The sequence below is a fragment of the Molossus molossus genome, unplaced genomic scaffold, assembly GCF_014108415.1.
Source record: "Molossus molossus isolate mMolMol1 unplaced genomic scaffold, mMolMol1.p scaffold_m16_p_6, whole genome shotgun sequence".
NCBI classification, from domain to species: domain Eukaryota; kingdom Metazoa; phylum Chordata; class Mammalia; order Chiroptera; family Molossidae; genus Molossus; species Molossus molossus.
Genome location: NW_023425399.1, coordinates 33,464,179 through 33,479,104, shown reverse-complemented (window position 1 = coordinate 33,479,104; position 14,926 = coordinate 33,464,179). Strand labels below are relative to the sequence as shown.

The 14,926-nt window shown below is 41.6% G+C and overlaps 1 pseudogene; it reads right to left on the bottom strand.

Moving 5' to 3' along the window:
• Positions 1–5,532: 5,532 nt before the first annotated feature.
• LOC118618459 lies at positions 5,533–6,725 on the bottom strand (annotated as a pseudogene).
• Between the last annotated feature and the right edge of the window lie 8,201 nt (positions 6,726–14,926).

The following is a 14,926-nucleotide window of genomic DNA, read 5'->3' as shown; positions in this document are numbered from 1 at the left end:
TCTCACCCTCTACCCTGCCAGCAGCATCACAGGCCTCTCTTTCAAACAATGGTTCAAGATAGTAATTTTTCCTGCTTCTGTGTGATCGATTTGACTGCCAGATTCTTCCAAGAGATGAAAAGGTCTGCTTCTATTTTTGTGAGTTACTGAAACCCTGACACTTAGCAGTGCGTGGCCCACCAAAGGTGCTCAGTGAGTGTACCACAGGAAAGAAGGAGGGAGGCAGGTGTGTAGGCCCACTCCTCAACTGGGCCAGCTTTCCTTCCTGGGTCCCACTGTGGCTCCGATGGTGCCTAGAGTCTCATAAATCCTCCCATGACCTCGGCTTCTGGCCCTGCTCACCCCAGCCCTGAGACTCAAACCTGATCGGAAGGGTCTAGTCAGAAGGGTCCAGCAGGGTCTGGCAGAAAGCAGAGCCCCCACCCCCTCCATCATTGTCACCCCTGCTCAGCTGAGACACACTGTGAGTTCTGCACAAAGACCTCTGTCCCAGCAAAGAGCTGGAGGAAGTTCCACTTGGCAAACTGAAGCCAAAGGAAAAAGGGAGGACAAGGTGAAAACTTGAAAAAAATAGAATTGAAGGCTAAAATTGTTCAAAGAAACAGGAGGTGTTTCATATAAAAGGATCAAACCACCCAGAAGACACAAGTCACAAAGCTTCATGCACCTAATAACCTCCTTCTCCCCACTAGAGTGACCTGTCCAATCTTCTGTTCATTTCAAAGAGAGCTCTCCTTTATTTGTACAAATACAAGGCTCATCTGAACAGTTTTGAAATTGAAGTTTCTCCCTCTTGACATAAAAAAAGTTGCTTGTGGCTTACAAAAGTTCATTTTTTTTCCCTCTTTGTGGGGGCAGTAAAAGGGTGTAAGCCCCTATTCAAGACGTGGGTCACTGCCACCAAGGGCATTGGGGTGAGGTAGGGACTAGAGTGGCTGTGATTTATGAAATAACCACACTGAGCAACACCCTGAAGCGTGCGAACACCACGCCGCAGCAGGTGAGGACGACACTGTCATGCCTTTCCATCCTCTCGTCATTTCCCAGCCAGAGGACCCTGGGATGCACCCACCTAGTGAGGATGCTGACAGTAATTCTTTGATACTTTTTCTTTTTAAAATCAAACTGAGTATACATAAAAGTTCTAAACTTTTTCCACAGCACAGTGGATTATTTAACTCTCCCCTCACTATGGCACATGTACACACAACTTTGAAGATCCCTGCATTGAACTAGAGAAACACCTGGATGACTCAGAGCAGACAGGGGGTTAAGTAAACGCAAAACCCTGCCAGCAAACAAATCAAATGGTGTCAGGAATGCAATGCCAGAAACTGTTACATGGCAGCAATGAGAATTAAATGAGACATTTAAAGGAGAGCATTTAATGATAGAGGATAAGAGCTATAAAGAAATGAACACTATCCTGAGAATCGAATGTAACAGACAGCTTACAATTGCAGATAGAAACCATGGTAAAACCTGCTCCTCTAAAACACTACGTTTGTTTTTGTTTCAAAGCCTTTGCACCTGCTGTTCCCTCTACTATATCCCTTCTGCCAGATCCCTGGGGAGGTGTCCCCCACCTCTCTCTTTTTGGATGTCTAGGATTTGTATTCATTTCATTTTTCAATTACAGTTGACATTCAACATTATAGTAGTTTCAGGTTTACAGTATATGGCTAGACATGTATATAACCTACAAAATGTATCCCCCAATAAGTCTAGCACCCACCCAGCACAATACACAATTATTACAATATTACTGACTATATTCCTTTTGCTGTACTTTACATCCCCATGACTATTTTATAACTGCCGATTTGTATTTCTTAAACCCTTCATCTTTTTCACCTAGCCTCCTAAACTCCCTCCTATTTGGAAGCCATCAGATTAATCTCTGTATCTATGAGTCGGTTTCTGTTTTGTTTGTTCATTTAGTTTGTTTTTTAGATTCCACATATAAGTGACTCGGAGAGCAACTTGAGTGCTGTTCCCTCGAAGAGGCTCTCTCATCCTTGTTAAACTGGAACTACCTCCAGTCACTAGCCATCAAGTGACCATCTTTTATTTTCTTCAGCACACTCCTAGTATCTGAAATTTTCTTTTTTCGTTTCTGTGCATTGTCTGTGTTCCCCTGACTAAAATGTTCCTTCCATGAGACCAGAGACCTTGTTGGTCGTATTCAAAATTGTATCCCCATAGCTGAGAACCATTTCTAGTACATGGGAAGCAAGCAATAAATATTTGTTGAATAAAAGAATATATAGCCTTGGCCCACTGGCTGAGTGGTTGGAGCATTGGCCTAAGGACTGAAGGGTCCCGGGTTCAATTCCAGGTCAAAGGCACATACCTGGGTTGCAGGTCTGATCCCTAGCCCTGGTCTTGGTCAGGGTCGTGCAGGAGGCAACCAATCTATGTGTCTCTCTCATATTGATGTTTCTCTCTCTCTTTCTCCCTCCCTCCCACTCTATCTAAAAGTCAATGGAAATATATCCTCGGGTGAGGATTAACAACAAAAAAAGTTTAAAAACAAAAGGAGAACACAAGAGTCACAAAGAACTGAACCCACGTCTTTCAGCCCAAGTCAGATCGAGGAGGCAAAAATAAATAAGACCAGAGAGGACATATACACATAGTGTTGAGCTGCAAGCTACATATCAACTGTACACTGAAAACAGAGAATACATCATTTACCATCTTTTCAAGCATTCATGAGATAGTTTCTGTCTCTCACAGTCTAAACATCAAATTTCCCAAATAAATCTAAATTTCCCTGAGAAGACAGAGCAGACTGGAGGTGGGATGAGGGTCTAATCCCATAACATCATATAGCAGCCAGGGGGGTGAGGTTAGGGGCTGATTCCAGAAAAGAAGTCAACACCACAAGCTGGGTATCTGCCCAATATGTGTTTAGTAAGCCCCTCTGTCTTCATATCACACTGCTCAGTGGGCTCTCATGTGCAGTCTAAAAAGAGACATGATGCCCTGGCTGGTGTGGCACAGCGGTTAGAGCACTGGACGCACAACGAAGATTCTTGGGTTCATTCCCAACCAAGGGCACATACCTGGGTTGCAGGTTTGATCTCCAGCCCTGGTTGAGGCTTGTGTGGGAGGCAACCAATCGATGTGTCTCTCTCACATCAATGTTTCTCTTCCCCCAGCCCACTTCCTCTTTCTAAAAATCAATAAAAAGCCCTGGCCGGTTTGGCTCAGCGGTTAGAGCGTCGGCCTGCGGTCTGGAGAGACCCGGGTTCGATTCCCGCTAAGGGCGCGTACCTCGGTTGCAGTTTGTCCCCGGCCCTGGTTGGTCGTGCGGGTGGCAGCCACTCGATGTGTTCCTTTCACGTCGATGTTTCTCTCTCTCTCTCTCTGTTCCTCTCTCTCCCTCCCACTCTACCTGAACAAAAAGATGGGAAAATGTCCTCGGGTGAGGATAAATAAATAAATAAATAAATACCAATGAAAAAAATATCCTCAGGTGAGGATTAACAAAAATTTTTAAAAAGACATGATACAATGTAGTTAGCCATAAATAAATCTAAATATGTGCTTAAAGCTGAGGACTCCACAAACATATGCTCCTTAAGCAACTGATATAGTCACTATAAAAAAAAAAAAAAAATCTCATCCTGTATCTAGTATGATAAACTGCGTTGATCAGGGCTCTGCCTTTTTACTTTTATGTAGAATCCAGTGCAACATTGGTTCTTTTGAAAAGTATTAGTAATTGCTCTTTCTTTTCTACCTTAGAGTGAGTTTAGGACCTTAAACCCCCCTTTAAAAATGTTGTTTCAATACCAAAATTAATGATTTTCTCTTTCTAATCAAACCAGTTTTTGAAGCAAGATGGAAAAAAGGCTTATAGCCTCTGTACCAAACACTTAGCCTCATGCCATAAATAATTTATAGCAAGATGGCTGCTTCTCAGCAGTAGGTTCCAATTCCCATTTTCATCCAAACTGATTCTAAAATGTATTCTCAATTTACATGTGGTCAGGGAGCTTCTTACCACGTGAGCTCTCAGACTCCTTCATGGAAATGGGCACTCTTCCCAAACTCCTAAACTCCAGGACATTATTAACCACTAGTAATCATTTTATTCTACCCTCTGATGCTCTTCAATTCATCAAAGGTTAACGTCATGATGGCAGCTTCAGAAGGAAATCAAAAGCTCAAAGCCACAAAACACCCAGGGTTCTATGTTCACTGATATTTCCAAATGTGTAAACAGACCTCACAAAGGAAAAAAGCTCAAAGATTCACTGAAACATCTACACACATAAACTTATACCAGAAACATAACAACTAACCAGTAAAGGACCAATCAGCGTTGTACTGTACTTCAAATCTCCAAAGCAGTATCTCCAAGATTGCTTTCTGCCTGAGTCAGGGATTTCACGGAAAAGCCTTTCTACACTACTTTTGTTTCCAAAACCAGTCTTTACTCATTCCCCTGCAAAGTTTTTTTTTTACATTTTATTTTTATTAGCCATGAAGTAAAAGCATCTTTCAAGCTAAATTATATTACATTATACTTATTTCATGATATACAACCACGAAGTCACTTCAAAAAAGACAAATTTCATATTTCAATTAATTCAGTAAGGAGACGTCAAAAATAAATAATGAAGATGTTTCTTCCCTATTCCCTAAATTTATGTTTAAGCCTGATATAGCTTTTATAACACTAAAGTTATGGCTTTTCTGTATTAGTGCTTTTTAATATAATGATTATAAATGCAACAAATTTGAGAGAACAGAAAGTAAATACTTTCACCTACTTGTTTCTAGCTCATTATCTCCTTTGTCATTGAGATAATGTTTGGGCCTTGGCAGCTTTGGTTCAGTAGTTACAGTGTTGACCCCCCAGACTGTTGGGTCTTAGGTTCGATTCTGGTCAAGGGCACGTACCTGGGTTGCAGGTTCAATTTCCAGCCCCAGTCAGGGTTGTGCGGGAGGCAACCAATCGATGTGTCTCTCTCACATTGATGTTTTTCTCTCTCTCTCCCTTCCCCTCTCCCTCCCTCATACTCTCTCTAAAAATCAATGGAAAAATATCCTTGGGTGAGGATTAACAAACAATAAAAAAGATAATGTTTGGGTATAAATTGCAGATACAATTTAACATTTTCCATAATCTTGAGCATTTTTTCAGTATTTTTTTTTATCCTCACCCAAGGACACTTTTTCCATTTTTCGTTCAGATTGAGGAGGAGTGAGAGAAAGGAAGAGAGAGAGAGAGAGAAACATCAACGTGAAAGGGACACATCCAGTGGTCGCCACCAGCACAATCCAACCAGGGCTGGGGACAAACTACAACCGAGATACGTGCCCTTAGCGGGAACTGAACCCTGGTCTCTCTGGACTGCAGGCTGACACTCTAACCACTGAGCAAAACCAGCCAGGGCTTTTTTCAGTATTACATAATCAAAAAATCAATTCCAAATACATATCTTATAAAAATACGCTTAAAAACAATGGGAAGAATTCTAAATACGGCGTTATTATTCCTCTGAAGATGAGTTGGCATTATGAAGAGGCTTTGATTCTCTTATCTTTATCAGAATATTCTTCCACATCAGAGGAGAATATCAACTCTTCACTAAGATCCATGCCTAGCCTATAAGACAAGTAAAACCAAGATAATCTAACCAGAAGGACCACCACCAGAATCACCATGATCCATGACTGGAGAACCTGTTCCTCAATTCCTGCTGCCCAGAGGCTACCATTAACAGAAGAAGGTTTGTAAAGGTGGATCCTGTCACTTGTCATTTGCTGACTCAGAGACAGTATAAGAGCAGTAAAGTACAAGAAAGATGCAAAAGCTGTTGGATCCAGGGCAAGAAAATTTCGAACTGCTACTGATGTTTTGGCAGAGTCAATCTGTTAAAAGCTGAAACTGTACTTAGAGCCTAAAGCAAGTAGAGAAGACCCTGGAATGGATATGCTAACATCTTGTATTGTTGCAGAAAGTTTGAGAGGTTAGAAAGCTGATCTCCCGTTAGAACACATATCACAATGATATTCCACACAGCACAGCGAGCTAAGAAGCCTAAGAAAAGAGACCAACCATCCTGAAAGTCAGTGCACTGAAAGGGCAACATCTCTGGTCATCCTGCAAGGCTTTGGGTCCACTGACATTTCTATATTTTCTGTGATCTTTATCAACTCTGAATGATCGGTGGCCTGGAATCGCCGGCTTTTTTCCACAAACATTTTGCCTACAGGCTGGCTAATGCCAGTGGGTGCAGTGAATACAGACTCTTTAGCTCATTAGTAATTATGTCTTCATCTTCTACTCCTAGCTCATTGGCATACTGCAATTCTGCTGGCTGAGTTTTGTCTTCCTTTGAGGTTTTGGAATAACGGGCTCCTCAGCTGGCTCCACATTGATACCATTTTCATTTCATAATAAAGATGGACTAGATGTATTCTGGGTAAAGGCAGTCTCCAATTCAATAGGTAGCCTTGTCTTCTGTCTTCTTTGAACAGGACCTTCTGGATGCTCTATAGGTTCTTTAGTTGGTGGCTCACTGCTCTCAGATGGCCTATGAATAGCAGACTGAATAAGACCTTCCAAAGCAGCACTTGCTAACATGGTTTTTGTTCTTGGCTTCTTTTTCTTAGGACGACTATGTAGAATATCATGTTGGCACAGGTGGAAGGGCTCGTGGAGGACGCAGGTGGTCCTCGGACCGAAGCCCCAGGTTGGCCCTCATGGTGCTGTCCCTGCCAGCTCCCTTGGGCGCAACGGCCAGGGGCCGAGCCTGGTTCCTCACCGTGGCCTCCCAGACTGGCAGGAGGCAGGAGGTGGGAGCCCCTGCAAAGCTTTTAAATACCTTTTTTCTTTACAAAGTAGCTTCCCTTAAATTAAATATTAAGTTGACAGTGTCTCAGCCTCTTTATAACTGGCTCTCCGATATGGATTCCCAAAACTTCTGGTAAGCACCATACTCTCTGACTGACTGATGACTGGCTAGGAAGCAGGACTGGAACAGAGAACTAGAATCTTCACAATGCCAACTCTGCTGGTCGATGTCCGACCACCGATCCGTAGGTGGGAGCTCTGAAGTCTGCACACAGTCCCGGCATTCTCCTTTAGTGGAGAAATAAAACAAATGCCAAGAGTCTCTTCTGAGGGCAGAGACTCAAATGGCTTCCCAAGCACATGAAATTCTCCTAAGAACATAGCTAATTTCCCCATAAGTTAATTTACACCCAGGTGGACTAGAACTGAAAAGAGCATTTTATATAATAACGATTATGGAAAAGGGTGATTGAATTTTCTATGATTTTGATATTCCTCCTTTCTTAGTGATTTGGAATTCTAACAAAACTAGGATGAAAAAATAATGTAAGTGATCAGGATCACTTTTCAACAACAAGCCATTTATTTTATCTTCTACCACAATGCTGAACAACAAAACATACAAATTATAAAAATTTCAGTATCTCTTATTAGCATGACTGGAAAATTACATCTACCTATTCCTCCTAAAACTGGACTTTTAATAGAATTAAAGCAGTGAACAAAATCTAAATCTATTTTTGTTATACATCATCCCAACTTTATTATTACAAAGCAAATAGCCTGAGAAATCCTTCTAAATAAATCACTGATATATCGCCATATATTTTCCTTGCACAGATCCAAATGGAACAGTACATACTACCATGTTTCTAAGTCCTAGCACAGAAGGAAAGCTCCAGGAGTCTCTAAGAGCATCATATTTGAACTGGGTTGCCTTTGGTCACATAGTTTGAGGGTGTCTGAAATGTTCGCATCTATGTTTAGAAGAAAAATCCAAAACTGCAAAACATCCTAACATGACTGGTCAAACATGCCCAGCCCTGGGCAACAAGACTAGTGGTGCGAATCCTGGCCAGCCACTCCAGTTTGGTTATGAGTCTTCATATGGATTCAAGGGTTTTCTCTTCTGGGTCTTCAGACTGGGAATGACAAGTCTGGGCCCCCTTCCCTTGTCCTGGTATGTAAGAAGACAAGTGGGCTCACACTAAAGACCTACTTGGGTAAAATAATACACTCTTGTAAGATTTTTTTAAAAAGGATAAAAGAAAAAGAAAAATCCACAAATACAGCAAGGTCAATGAAGCTACAAGCTCCTTAACTCTCCCAGGTAACCAAAGTAAAATAATTTTCTACTTTATAAATATTAGTTGGTGCTTTTGTTATTACTCATGAGTATCAGATGAAGGAAAGGAAAACAGAGGGGCAGTAGGATGAGTGACTATGGAAAGTACAAATCACACTTGAATTATTCAATCTCACCATGAAAATTAATTAAATTTCAAAAGTGATGATGTTCCCATGAAGGGTCTACTTCTTGTAATAAGCAGAAAGCTTTTAAAATTGCTTTCATACTCTTTTGTTTTGATATAATTTCAAATTTCAAAAAAATTATGAGAACAGTATAAAGTTGGAGAATTTCTTAATAATATATTTTGAATTATCTTCTAAGAAGATAAGCTTCAAAAATAAAAAATAAAATCAATTCTACTCTTACCTGATAGATGAATGCACAACACCTATATGATTAATTACTTAGAAAAGATAGAACCACCAGATCTGTCAACATTTTTTAAAAAATCAGAACATGAAAGACAGAGGATGACATTTGTGACCCACTCCCAGGAGTGCACAGATAAGGAAGGCTGGCAGTTATGTGCAATTACAGAGGCACCAGCTGTCCTTCTACCCTCTCTTCCCAACATGAACATGCAGGACGAGACGCAAATAAAAAGGAATAATTATATCAATAGTCTTAAATGTGTTATCAGTCTTTTTATTTCATAGTAAAGAAATCACTGACCAATTGATGTCCTTTATTTGTAATAACAACGTGTCTAAAACACATTGCACTGTCAAGAAACCTTGGATTATAACCTCTACCAGAGGTTATAATTTTGGATTTGTAAATTATTATTCCTTATTACCTGAGTCCAAGAAGGCCTCGTAAGAATACCCTAAAGAGCCCCGACCAGTCTGGCTCAGCGGTTAGAACGTCAGCCTGTAGACTAAAGGGTCACAGGTTCAATTCCCAGTCAAGGGCACATACCTGGGTTGCAGGTTCAATCCCCAGCACTGGTTAGGATTGTGCAGAAGGCAACCAATCGATGTGTCTTTCTCACATCAATATTTCTCTCTCTCTCCCCTTCCCTCCCTTCCACTCTATCTAAAAATCAATGGAAAAAATATCCTCGGTGAGGATTAACAACAACAAAAAGAACCCTAAAACAAATGAAAGCAATAGAGCATTTCCAAAGTCTGAAAGAGTACCTTTCATTTGCTTTGTACTTCATAAAAGGGGATGGTGTACAGTACATTTTTAGAGCAAGAAGAGGCTCATACTGAATAAATTGAGAGGATTCTGTAGAGAGTTCAACGCCTGGCTTTACCAAGGGGTTCGTTTTTGTATCATAAAGCCACTTGCACATTCAAAGTCTGCTCTAAACATTTCTGGTTGGTAAAGCATAAAACGAGTCCTTTGTCCTTTACCTAATCCTCTCTGCACCTTTCACATCTTAGTTGTGGCCCTCACTATGCCTGTCCTAATTTCCAGACCCTGTGACTGTTACCCTATTTAGAAAGAGTCTTTGCAGATGTTAAGGATCTTGAAATGAAGAGATCATGGATTATCTGAATGGGCCCGAATCCAATCATAAGTATCCTTAAAAAAGGCACACAGGGGAGAAGACAGAGACAGAGATGAGAAGGTGATGTAGAGACAAAGCAGAGGGATGTGGTCACAAGACAAGGAAGCCAGCACCCACCCGATGCTGGCAGATACAAGGTTCTCCCCCAGATCTTCTGAGGGAGCACGGCTCTGACAACTTCACACTCGATCACAGACCTCTGGCTTCCAGAACTGTAAGAGAATAAACTTCTGTTGTTTTAAGTCACCTACTTTTTAGTAATCTGTTATGACAGCCTAGGAAACTAACACAGAGGCCTACTAAAAACAGCAGATCAAAAAAAGTTGATGAAAACACCACCTGAACGGCAATCTTAAAGACGTATTTCAGACAGCCAGCATTTATTCGTTTGCTTACCATTTCTAAAATTACCTGCTATTCTGAATTTGTCTTCTGAGGAAACACTACTAATTGTGTTTGTTAATAAATTATACCCTAGTTCATTTCAAAAAGAATCAAGGCAGTTGAAAAACCCAAATTCTACTTGCCACCCACCTACTTGAAAGCTGTCATACTTTGCTAAACAAAGGTAGAAATAATGTTCTTTCTCAACTATAATTTTATCACTGAATAGACATCTAGTTTGATGACTAGAATTTTACATGGTAGAAAATTGGAGAAGAGCCCTCCATCTGAGGGAACAGCATGAACTGATGCAGAGGTGTGAAACATGGTGATGTTGAAACATGTGGAAGGTTATGGTGGAAAACACAGGGCTATAAATGTAGGCAAGAACCAACAGGACCTGCCAGTGGCCCAGCAGGGAGCAGGGGAAAGGACAGCAGTGGGCCATGAGAGCCTTCGATGCTCAGCTGCAGGAATGCTGGCAGGGAGGCATTTACTACAGACCCACAGTCCTTACCCTCTACATTGCTTGCTCAGGATGGTACTACAAGTGTGTTCTACCAAACAAAAGAATAAACCAAGAAAATGGAAATAGTAATGTACGAAAGAGGTCTCACATGGGAGAAGGATGAAGATAAACCGAGGAGGAAGCCTATGCAGTGAGCCCCTGGTGCTGCCCATCTAGAAAGCAGCAGGTGTCATTTCTAGGACGGCACAAAGACATGTACTAATACATTACCTGATAGGGCTGACTGTAGAAAATACTCTTTGGAAGAGTTTTATGGTTATTTGGATAATTTGGTGGGTGGGGGCAGGGATAGTAATATAAAGAAAGACAACTATAACAAAAAAGGCAATTCTAAATTCCAGGAAAAACAAACATTATAATGATGAGAAAATATTCATGGTATACAGTTTGGTAACAGCACCAAAAATACTTGTATAGTTATTATAATATTAACATTAAAGCAGATTTAACTAAACATTATGATACAACTAAAGAAGAAACAGAGGGGATGTTTCTATGTTGGTGGATGGGAAACGAGAAGTATAAGTAAGAGTGCTAATTGTCGAAATCTAGCAAACCAAGAAATCACAATATAAACAGCTAAAAAGAAGTTATCTTCTGGATACAAGATATCAAGATGGGTATTAGTGGGTGGCAGGGGCCTGCTACTCTTCATTAAAATCTTTGTAGTACTGCTATTTACTATTTGAAACCACATACATAAATAAAACTATAAAAATAAAATGAAAATAAAGAAAAAGGTAGATGGAACAAGACTGTAAAGATTTTCTTTTGTTTTTCTTCGTTTTATATTAAATAATGTGCTAAGGACTTTTTTTTTATTCCTCACCCAAAGATATGTTTTTATTGATTTTAGAGAAAGAAATACTAATGTCACAGAGAAACATTAATTGTTTGCCTCCTATACGTGGCCACACCAGGGATTGAACCCACAACCTAGGTATGTGCCCTGATTAGGAATTGAACCCGAAACCTTTTAGTGTATGGGATGACACTCCAACCAATGGAGTCATGCAGTCACGGCTAAGGACTTTTTATCATACAGGATAAACATCTACATGTACCCACACACTCACACACCACACACACACAAATAAATAACAAGTAGCACCCTGGCTCCAAAGGGGAAGATGGGTGCAGAAGGGAGAAACTAAAGGCATGAAACCAGTTAAGTGGTTATTACAGAGTCTGGCAACAGAAAATGACGACCTGAACCAAGACAATGGATGACTGAGATGAAGAAGGAAGAAATGCCCAAGAAACAAACCCGTGTGGCAGGGTAGGAGATCACCTTTGTAGATACACTGAGCTTCAGATGCTTGCTGGGGAGGCTTCTCTTGAGATTTAGACTAGATATACTTATTTTAGGCCATCAGAGTATTGGTAATGACAGAAGTAGGAAGGAAAGACACCTAAGGACAGTATACAGAATGACAGAAGATAAGGGTTTGGGGCAAAATGTTACCTAATCTTCACCAAAATCTTAAAATATGAGCAAGTACAAATCATTATCCCCATTTATGACAGCTGTAAACTGAGGTTCTGAGAAGATAAGATCAAATAGTGAGTAATTGGTGGATGCCTAGTTCTCCTTCTCCACACTGTTCTGCTGTCTTCTGAACATACCTATCTTGCCTAATACTTATATAGCTCTACTACCATCCCGCACCCCCACAAGTCAAATAAAAACTTGAAAGCAACTCACAAATATATTAATTATTTTAAACATCAAAGGCATTTTTATGTGTATAGTAAACCAAATTTCCAATTAACTGTCTTTCCTATGACTATTTTCTCATGACCACTGAGTGGGCCCCTGGGAACCCTGTGTGTTTCTGACTTCATCCCCAGGCTTGGCCATAGCTAATGGAACAGTCATTTCATGTTTCTCAGCAACGTGGAACTAGAGCAAGGTGGGTGGTCAAGAGTGTTTCCCTCCATGGCCACGCCTGTAACGTGTAAACCTGAGAACTGCTGGGGCTGCATAGAGTCTGAGAAGAACAGAGCTGATGCCCTTAGAGAAGCAAACAAGAGAAACCCTGCAGAGGGTCTGCCCCCAACCCCCTCACCATCCCAGCCCTGTAGCTCCATGAACCATCTCTGTAAATGGGTAATAATGCCAAATGGACACAGCCAGTCATTTTACCAACCCCACAAGGACTGCAGCTTTCTTCCCTCACACAGCTGTGGGCCTATGCAGGCCTGCTGCCACCAGGCCTTTCTATTTGCTCCATGTTCCTAACCCAGAGTCTTTGGGTGGTGGGCCTGCTGCCCCCTGACCCCCCAGCCAGCATTGCAGCTCTATGTGAGACCAGCCAGACCAGCCCTCCCAGGCCCGCGCCAGGCCAGGCGGGGACAAAGACAAACCACCAAACACTACGGCCTTATGCTCCTGATTCAGTCAAAACAAAACAAAACAAAATCTTCATCTTCTGTTCCCATCCTTTAAAAATTGATTTAACACAATCAAATAAGAATTTGGTTATAGCTAAAGAATGTGAGTTTTTGTTTATATAACGAAAGATAACTCTTATAAAGATTTCTTGATCTCCTCATGATTTTAAAGCTCAACACCAGCTTCTCACATAATACCTCTTCCAGCAGATACAAAGTATCATCTGTAATAAATTCTTCATTCATTCAGAAAGGTGGCACTTGGGGCCTTGGTGCGGCACTGTACCAGTCCTGGGAAGAATGATGGGAGTAAGCAGCTGTGGTCTCTGTCTCCCTTGAGAGTTGATTTTAGAAACAGTTATTAGAGTTTAATGTGACATTTAAAAAGGTGAAGGGGTTATTACCTTGTTTAATCCCATGATTAATTAGTATCTCCCATATAATCAGACCTCTATAGATAGGGAGACATAAATACAAAAGTATTTCACTACATCCACCACACAGATCAGTTGAAGGGGGCAGGGAGACAAATTTAGCCAATCTAACAATTATCATAAAACCAGTTAAATATGGTTTAAATGAATTCAACTCCCCTTCCTTCCATGAACTGGCTTAAGTGCAACTTTATCATTAGAAACAAATTTAATATAAACCTCTACCAGGAGGAGAAAGCTGTCAACCACTTCCCTCTCTCAGTAACTATCACAGCAGATCCGTCCAGCCAGGGAGGCAGTGAGCACCACCTTCTCCATACCTTTCTCCCCACAGACTCAACCAGTGCCAAGGGGTCTGGTGCACTTGGGGTCCAGATACATAATACACAGGCACATCTAGCAAAAGCTGGGGAGCACAATGGACTGGAGACTTACAGGCTAAACGGCTAGAAAAAACTGCAGGATGATCCGGTTCAGTGAGAGCTTACCAGGTCCAGCCTGGTGGTTGTGACCTGCCAGCCTACCAAACTCTGTACTCACAAACGGCCTGAGCAACCCTGTGGTGGGATCCCTTCACCACCAATAGGGTGTGTCATGAGAGATGTCTTATCATTTTGCAGCTGAGCTGTTGTGGCATGGGTGGGTTTATGGATTAAGAGTTTCCGAGGCTGGGAAAAAGAACAAGGACAGTGCTCTGTGGAGGAGAAGACCAGCAGCACCTGTCAGGACTCTCAGGTGAGCACATGTGAGACCCCCCCCCCCCCACACACACACACCAAGGAAGCTACACCTGGGGTGGGGGTAGGGTATTTTAATTGGGGTAGGCACCTGGGTAGGGAAAACTGGTCAGCAAATGCAGATTTGTTTCATGTACTGTTACTGGTACCCATAGGCCCAGGAGGCCAGGAACCATGTGTCTCCCTCCCTCCTTCATACTCTCCTTGTTCCCTGTTGAGTGGCCTGGGTGGGGTGGGAGAGAAAACAAGGAGGGTGTGCTCCCATTAAGAGGACATCTCCATTCGGCGGCGGGGGGGGCTGTAAAAAGTTTTGACAAAAAGGTTTAAGATCAACCCCCAAAAAAGGCAACACTAAGGGAGAACTAATAATCCCATCACTTAATTGTAATCCCATCACTTAATTGTAACACAACCTACATTTTCTACTGATAGATAGCATATCAAAACAGACATTTTCCAGGCTTAGCTTATTAATAATAATTACCTCCAATGCTTGCATGTCACAACACATTTAATCAAACCCTTATTCAGCCTCCGTGCACTGCTGAGCCCACCTCTCCCCAGCCTCCAGCTGCCACTCAGTCTATACTTTGGTGATCTCTATTACTTGCCACAGGGGCTTCTTTCTGTTCCATGGTTGTGGTTAATGGAAGCTCTAATTAGTCCCATTTACTGCACAAGGACTTGATCAGCCACCAAAATGAAGCTGCCCCTTCTTGATGTCAGAGAGACATGGCATAGTCCTGGCCAGATGTCGCAGTTGGTTG